Source organism: Centropristis striata, chromosome 1 (genome assembly GCF_030273125.1).
Source record: "Centropristis striata isolate RG_2023a ecotype Rhode Island chromosome 1, C.striata_1.0, whole genome shotgun sequence".
In the NCBI taxonomy this organism is placed as follows: domain Eukaryota; kingdom Metazoa; phylum Chordata; class Actinopteri; order Perciformes; family Serranidae; genus Centropristis; species Centropristis striata.
In genome coordinates this window covers 30,272,131-30,279,630 of record NC_081517.1, presented here as the reverse complement: position 1 = coordinate 30,279,630, position 7,500 = coordinate 30,272,131, and positions in this window count along the sequence as shown.

Sequence of the window (7,500 nt, the reverse complement as noted above, 5' to 3'; positions counted from 1 at the left end):
GATCAGCTTGCCTGAATAACTACCACCCTGTGGCACTCAACTCTGTATAGCTTTGAATAGCAGGTCATGGATTACATCTGTTCATCACTACCCAGCACACTGGACCCACCACAGTTGGCTACAATCCCAACTGTTCAACAGAAGACACCACAGCACACATCCTGTATATCACCCTAGCTCACCTGGTCAAGAAAGGAAGCTATGTGAGATTGGCGCTTACTGACTACAGCTCAGCGTTTAACACTACAACTCCCATCAGGTTCATCACGAAGTTCACCACAGGGCCCCTGCAATGGAGTTGCACCTTACATAATTTTATGTGACAAAGACATTGATTGAGTGATGAAAACCCTGCTGTTTCCTCAAAACACACCAGGCACTAGATTATGCATATGACAACTGTGTTGCATGTAGTGCAAAAACTCAAATTTGAGACAACTGCAATGTGAAAGCACACAAGATCACAAAAAGAGACTCCTGTTAGATTGTTTTACCCTGAAGAATTATAAGCATAGCAACATGACATATATTCTATCCAAAGCCATCAGTTTCCTCTGCTGTCATTGCGTCACACAAGTCAGACTGATCACCAAAGCATTGATCCTGTGACAAATGTTAGGTTCAATGATTCAATAAACAGCCATAATAGTGTGAGCTGTCTCACCTTAAAATAGACCCTTCTTTCTCACCACATGCGTCACATATAATCCATGGTTCAAGTAAATTCGATTCAGTTTGATCATTGATCTTTTATCTGATAGTTTATTGGGCCTAATTTTAGTACCGTGATCTGCCCAGTTTGACTCATTAATCATGTGGCACAGAACTAGGAACATTATCAGGTTGCTCCAGACATGATGTTTTTTATTTTATAAAACTACAGATGAAAATTACTGAAGGTTTTCATGTAGCCATATAGAGTTTTAAATGGTATTGAATCATGGTTATTTGATTCATATCCTTGATGTTTCTCAATGTAGCAATATACTGATATAACGCTGGAGTTTCCTCGATAAATGTATGTGTCGTAGACATACAGTAAGCTTTAATTATTTGTTCATCTTTGTTTCTGAGACCCAGTTTAAAAAATCTGAAATTAAGTAAAAATTTTTGAAAAATTACAATTCAAATCAGAAGTTTTCGTCAGTTAGATATGTTGCATTTCTTTAAAAACTACAAGATCAATGAGCATTAGTTGCCGTTGCTATGGAAAAGAGGCCAGACACATCTAAAGCAAATTCAGAAGGCTTTGTTTTTATAAAATATAGCACCATATCTGCTAAATTAATCCAAAATAGACCCTAATCTATCCATGATCCAACCATGTTTTTTGAATTTACTATCAGGTTTTCAAAGTGCATTTTGTTTTTAATCTTCCACTCTCTGTTGGTAATTACCACAACACAGTCTTAAGTTTAATGATTGTATGTTTCTTACAGAAATGCTTCCTTTGTTTTTTGTGTACACTGACTTGTAACTTTGACTCCTTTTTTTTCAAGGATATTTTCTAACACAGTTGCTCATCTTTTGTACAGATGATTCATAAGAGTTTCAAGTCCATCCAAGGCTTGGAATGGCTCCAATTGCCAGTCGCCCACCATTGTCTATGCACAAAATGAACAGGACTTTCATTTCTGGTATACTGGGCACCTGAAATAACCCCTCCCGCTTTGTAGTCTACAAGGCCCACCAATAAAATTCAATTTTTCATTGGAGTCTTGAACATTTTTGGTGAAAGGCCAGATTTTGCCCATGGGTTGTTGTTCGCTGCTTCCGAAGCCTACGGTAACATTTTTATGTTTCAAAATGGTGTAATCTGAAGTGGTTTGAATCTTCAACTGGACAACATATTAAAGTCAACCTGTCTGCAAAGACCTGACTAAACCAGGTAACCAGCAGATTGACAGAGTCCGTACCAGTTCTGTGTTCAAAGTCCTCATCTCATACAGCAGGGATGGGCAACTTAAATGCTGGAGGGGGCCACAATTTTTCATGGACACTACCACAGGGCCACATATAGGACCGTGCGCTTAACCAGATATGATGAAACTGCAATTTTAAATATGTTTACAGTGCAGTAACTTAACATATTTCATGCTCAAATGCATGTATAACAGTATAAATATGAATACAAAAGGTTTGAAGCAAATAAAAAATAACCACTTACTGTGATTTCTTTTTTTCAGTGCAAGAACAGCAGACCAACATTAATTGCAAGAAGTAATTTTGTGCATTTTACATGCAGTTGTACTGAGGGCCACTTTAAGTGAGGGTGCGGGCCGTATGCGGCCCCCGGGCCTCCAGTTGCCTATCACTGTCATACAGTATGAACACCACTATATTTTGAGGTTTTCAACTTCTCCAATTGAGGATTCAGTGATAAATCCCAGATCAACTAGTTTGGAGACCAGTCCGGAGATGACTAAATTGAGTCAATTAACAGCATTAAAGTGTATGCAGAACATGTCTTCTTTTGCTCTATTTTGGCACCAGGTGAACTTTAATGCGGCCTTAGCATCAACGCAGGAAAGAGTGATTTGCCAGAATAGCACCGGTCCAAATACATTCATTTGGGGTTTTCTATTATACTGTAAAATATTAAATTACCCAATTTACCTCTGGGGACCAAAAAAATATTTCTGATTCTGATTACAACACAGCTACATCCTGACAAAGCCTTCCTACAATTACCTCTTTGCTTTTTGTTATTTGGCAATGCTTGTTAATGAATTAGCTAGAGACAGATGTTGATTTAAAAAGATTGTTTCATAGTTCTTTGATCATGATCTAATTTATTTACATGTTACCATGAATGTCCCCTGCCTGGACAAAGGCATTTATGACTTTTTTCTGCTTTTGATATACCATCTGGACATACTGTACAAGACAGCAAAAATATTTCTGAATATATATAGGACAAGAAATAGGTGTCACAACTGCATAATTATAAATCATTTTATGTCTAAAATTAATTGTTTAATAGCTGTTGTTGGCATCTGGGAGTTTGGGAAAAAAGCAAATTACATATTCTGGATTTAGGCTTAATTCATTTGTTAATGTTTTTTTAAGACCTAATAATGTTCCAGATTTTACAGAGATTGACAAGTTTGGCATTTTTTAGTGATTGAAAGCGAAAAAGGGTTTGCAGAAAAATATATTTCTAGGCTTCAAACTAAGCTACTGAAAATGACCCTCCACACGTCCCTGTAATGGAGCCCAGCAAATGAACTGTGGGGTCACATACTGTAGTTTTGCACCTTTGACCCGCTGACAGTGTCTGTCTGGCTGTCCAGTCATCACTTTGTTCCTCAGGAAACGCGACAAATTTCCATAATATTCTGAATGGATCTTTATGCCCCCCAGATGATGATTCTTGGTGACCTCCAGACCTTTGCTCAGTCCAATGCCAGGTAACAATGTATTCTTGACTGCATGTTGGTGCCTGATAACGTGTCTCTTAAAAATAAGAAATAAGAGCCCATCCCAATTGAAGAATTCTTGAATAAATTCCAAATTGGTAATAGAAATAAGAAACTTATTGTCTATTTTTACAAAATCTTTTTAGATATGAATTCCAATGAAACTCTTCAGATTAAAGAAAAATGGGAAAATGAAATTAACATAATACAGCAAGATGGATTGGAGGAAATATGTACAGAAGCACACAAAGTAACTAACTCGAACTCGGAATTCAGGTGGAAAGTAATAATCAGATTCTTTAGAACACCAGCAATCATATTTAAAATGGGGCTCACGCACTCAAATAAATGCTGGAGAAGTTGTGGGACTCACAGTGGTAAGCATATTCATATATTTTAGACATGCCCTTAACTGTCCAACAATAAAGATCCCAAGATGGTAATGTTTGGACTAATACCAAATTACATAACTGGAAGGGGGAAAAAATATATAGTACAAATATTACTGATTTCAGCTCTTAAATATATTACTATTAAATGGTTAAAACCTGACCCTCCAACATATATAATATGTAGATTGAGAAGGTCTGGCAAATCTATCACATGCAACAAATAACTTTCTCCTTAAGGCTTCAAAAAGATATATTTGTTAACAGATGGAGACATGCCATGACCATACTAATGCAATAAAAGTTACGTTATTTTTATTTTATTTTATTCACTTCATTGTGTTTATTTCCATTTACACAGTTTATTATTTAATTACTTATTGTTTGTTTGTGTTACTTTTATTTAACCATATAATTTATACACACACATATATATTTATACACACACACACACACACACAAACACACACACACACACACACACACACACACATGTGTGTATATATATTTGCTTTTTTTTAATTATTATTTATTTATTTATTTATTTCACTTAATTAGTGACCAAATACAGTCATTTTAAAGGAAGATTATTTTTGCGATGAAGTGAGATCACAAATTTTCAGTATCAGATGGCAAATAATGCTGTATGAATAGGGAAAAAACAAAAACAAAACAAATACATATTACCTTGTTGACAGCAAGATGTGACTTGCATGATTCAGGGCAGCAGAAAAATACCTTCAACTGAAAATTATTTATGAATGCTAACATATAAATTATATTTTTCTTTGCTAAACAAATAGCAGAGACGAACCAACAGATCTGAGTTCACCCTCAAATGGCTCTCGTCTCATCTTGACATGGCATCAGACTAAAGATGGAACCTGCTAAATTAAAGTCTGAGGGTTTTTTTGAGGCTCGTCTGATCTCAGAATACGGAGAATGTAATGAAATCGTGGGTAAGTCGAGAGAAAACCGATTTATATTGATCTCAATATATAATATCCTAATATGCTGCCTCTTCCCTCCTTTTCCGAGTTTACCTCCTTATACATTATTAATGGGCCTTTCAGAGTGTTGATGGAAGAGTTTGACCGGTGTACTTATCAACAGCCACAGTGTACAGTCTACTGTCAATATTTTGGCTTTAGATTCGCCATTGAGACCAAATAGGTCATTTAATTAAAAATCACTGAAAATTCACTATTGCATAAAATGCATCTATGTGGTGTAAGATACACTATTACAGCATTTTGCATAATTTTGAGGACTGTATAGTTGGAGCTGCCAGCCTTAAAAAATCTGTAGAAAAGTATTAATTTGATGCAAGAAACATCACCTTTTACAGCTTTATTCTTTAGTTAGTTTTACATGAATTGCCTTCAGTTGAATGCTGGATGGTTTGAAACAAATTGTTAATGATGTGGCAGTTTTATACAATAAGCTTATAACACTAATAACTATAATTACTGCTCAGAGCAATGTGAAAAGCTTGATAATTGGGATATGCAACACCCTTAGGGCCCTGTGACAAATAATATGACAATATATCAGTACACATTCTGGCAAATTTTCTACTCATAGATCAGTTTGCTATTTAGGTCATGGATTTTATAGAGAAATTTGCTACTTCTCAAGCAGTTTTTTAAATGACCATAATGGAGATTAACAAAAGGCAGGTATTTGCTATATATTCACATTGTCTTCTGCTCTCTGAAGAATATTATCTTTTTTTTTTTTTTTTTTTTTAATTATACTTTCTATGATGTATGATGGCACATGCATGGAAGAGGACTGGGGTCAGGGAGGGAAAAAATAATGAGAGGAGGAATTTCTTTTTCATTATGCAATTTGAGAAGAAATTTGAAATGTTGAGAATAAAGTCAACTTTTTGTGTTCAGTAAAGTTGAAAAGATTTTCACAGGTTGCAGGTTCCTGTATCAGTAAGTCACCAAAGGAACATTGTTTTAGAGAAAGCACGTCTTTTCGAACAGTTATGTAGACTGCAAGCTACAACCTGATTTCAGAAATGTCATAAAATGAGCAATAACCACAATATTTAAGGGTAGTACTATAATCCCCTACATATAACTGAGCTATTCTTGGTAGTAGCTACCACAACTGCTGTTTTGGGAAAATCTGCTTTTATGTAATTTATGTGAATTTCGACATTGCAATTCGACTTTAATCTTGTCATGGTGAAATATTTTTTTCCTCCTTTCATTATTTTTTCTTCCTACCTGGCCCTAACACTCTTCCATACACATGAACATGAGTAGTATGTATTTAAAAAGGCTTTGCACTCAAGTTGTTTCATCTGAGTTTACAAAAAAAACTTGACAACATTTAATTAAACGTAGTGGAAAAATATATATTGTCATAATTCGTTTGTGTTTTGAAGAAATATTTTTTTCATCAAAATGTGAGCATCCCTCTTCAGTCCTAGATGTACCATCATGAATTACATTAACTTACAGTATTTTTGCAGCATTTATTGGTAATGCAGGCAGCGTGTTGTAACCATAGGTTGTAACAATATTGTGAGTTACCTTCTGATTTTCATCCTTACAACTTAGAACAGATATCATGGTCTTACAACATAAAATGTGTTTAAATTAGAGGTAAAGGGAGTAGCTAATCAGTGTTACTGTAGCCGGCTCTCCCCAGCAATTAGCATATCACTTTAAACCCCTGGAACACAATGTAATATATGCCACATGCAACACAAGCCTTATTCTCTCCCCTTTAAATATCCAATATATGTTTTAGACACATACCCTATGAATTAAGCCATTTTTTAAAATTCTCACTGATGATATTTTGAGATCCTCACTTGCAGAAAATAAAAGTCACAGCCATTTCAATGCCAATAGTGAAGCTGGTCTTTCAATTACATACCATATATGTATTTTGAATAGTATGCTTCCACTAGAAAAAAATGGTACATAATTTAAAATACCAAAAGAAATACTAAAATGATTTGTGTTTGAATAAGGTGTCAAAAGGGTGGGGGGTTATTACCATAACCCAGATATCGTGGACTTGATGTTGGCTATCTGAAAAATATAACATAAAAATATGTCCATGAGCACCATGGTCGCTGGGTGAATGTGTGGCTACTGGGCCTTTCTGACACAACACAGTTTGAGCAGTGCTCACTGCTGGGTTCAGCACACATCTAGTGTGCTGTGGACACAGAGGCAGCAAAAGGTCACCGAGCGGTGTGCTGTTGCTGCACCTGTGCTTTGCTCAACACAGTGAAAAAAGTTGCAAGCGTCTGAAACGCCCATAATATACCTATAACAACATTAGGGATGGTTGATTAGTGGTCCCAAATCCACTTATTTGTTTCTACTCCATGGAATTAAATACACTTTTTTAGTGTCAGAAGTGTTAACAATTCTTGTGCATTCTAGGCTGACATTAAATATTACAATTGGTGTGGTCTTACAATAATAAGTTCCCATCAACAACTGATGAAAACATGGTATGATGTGTATATATGTATATAATTAAGGCCATGACACATTGTTAGGAAAGGAGGGGAACAAATATTTAATAAGGTTTTGAAAAACTGTGAATAAATAATGAATAATCAATGATAAATATCATGCAATGTATGCAGATTGGATAGCAGATGTGGGGGCCAAACCTCAAAAGTCTGTCATATGCTTTGGACTGGCTTTTACATT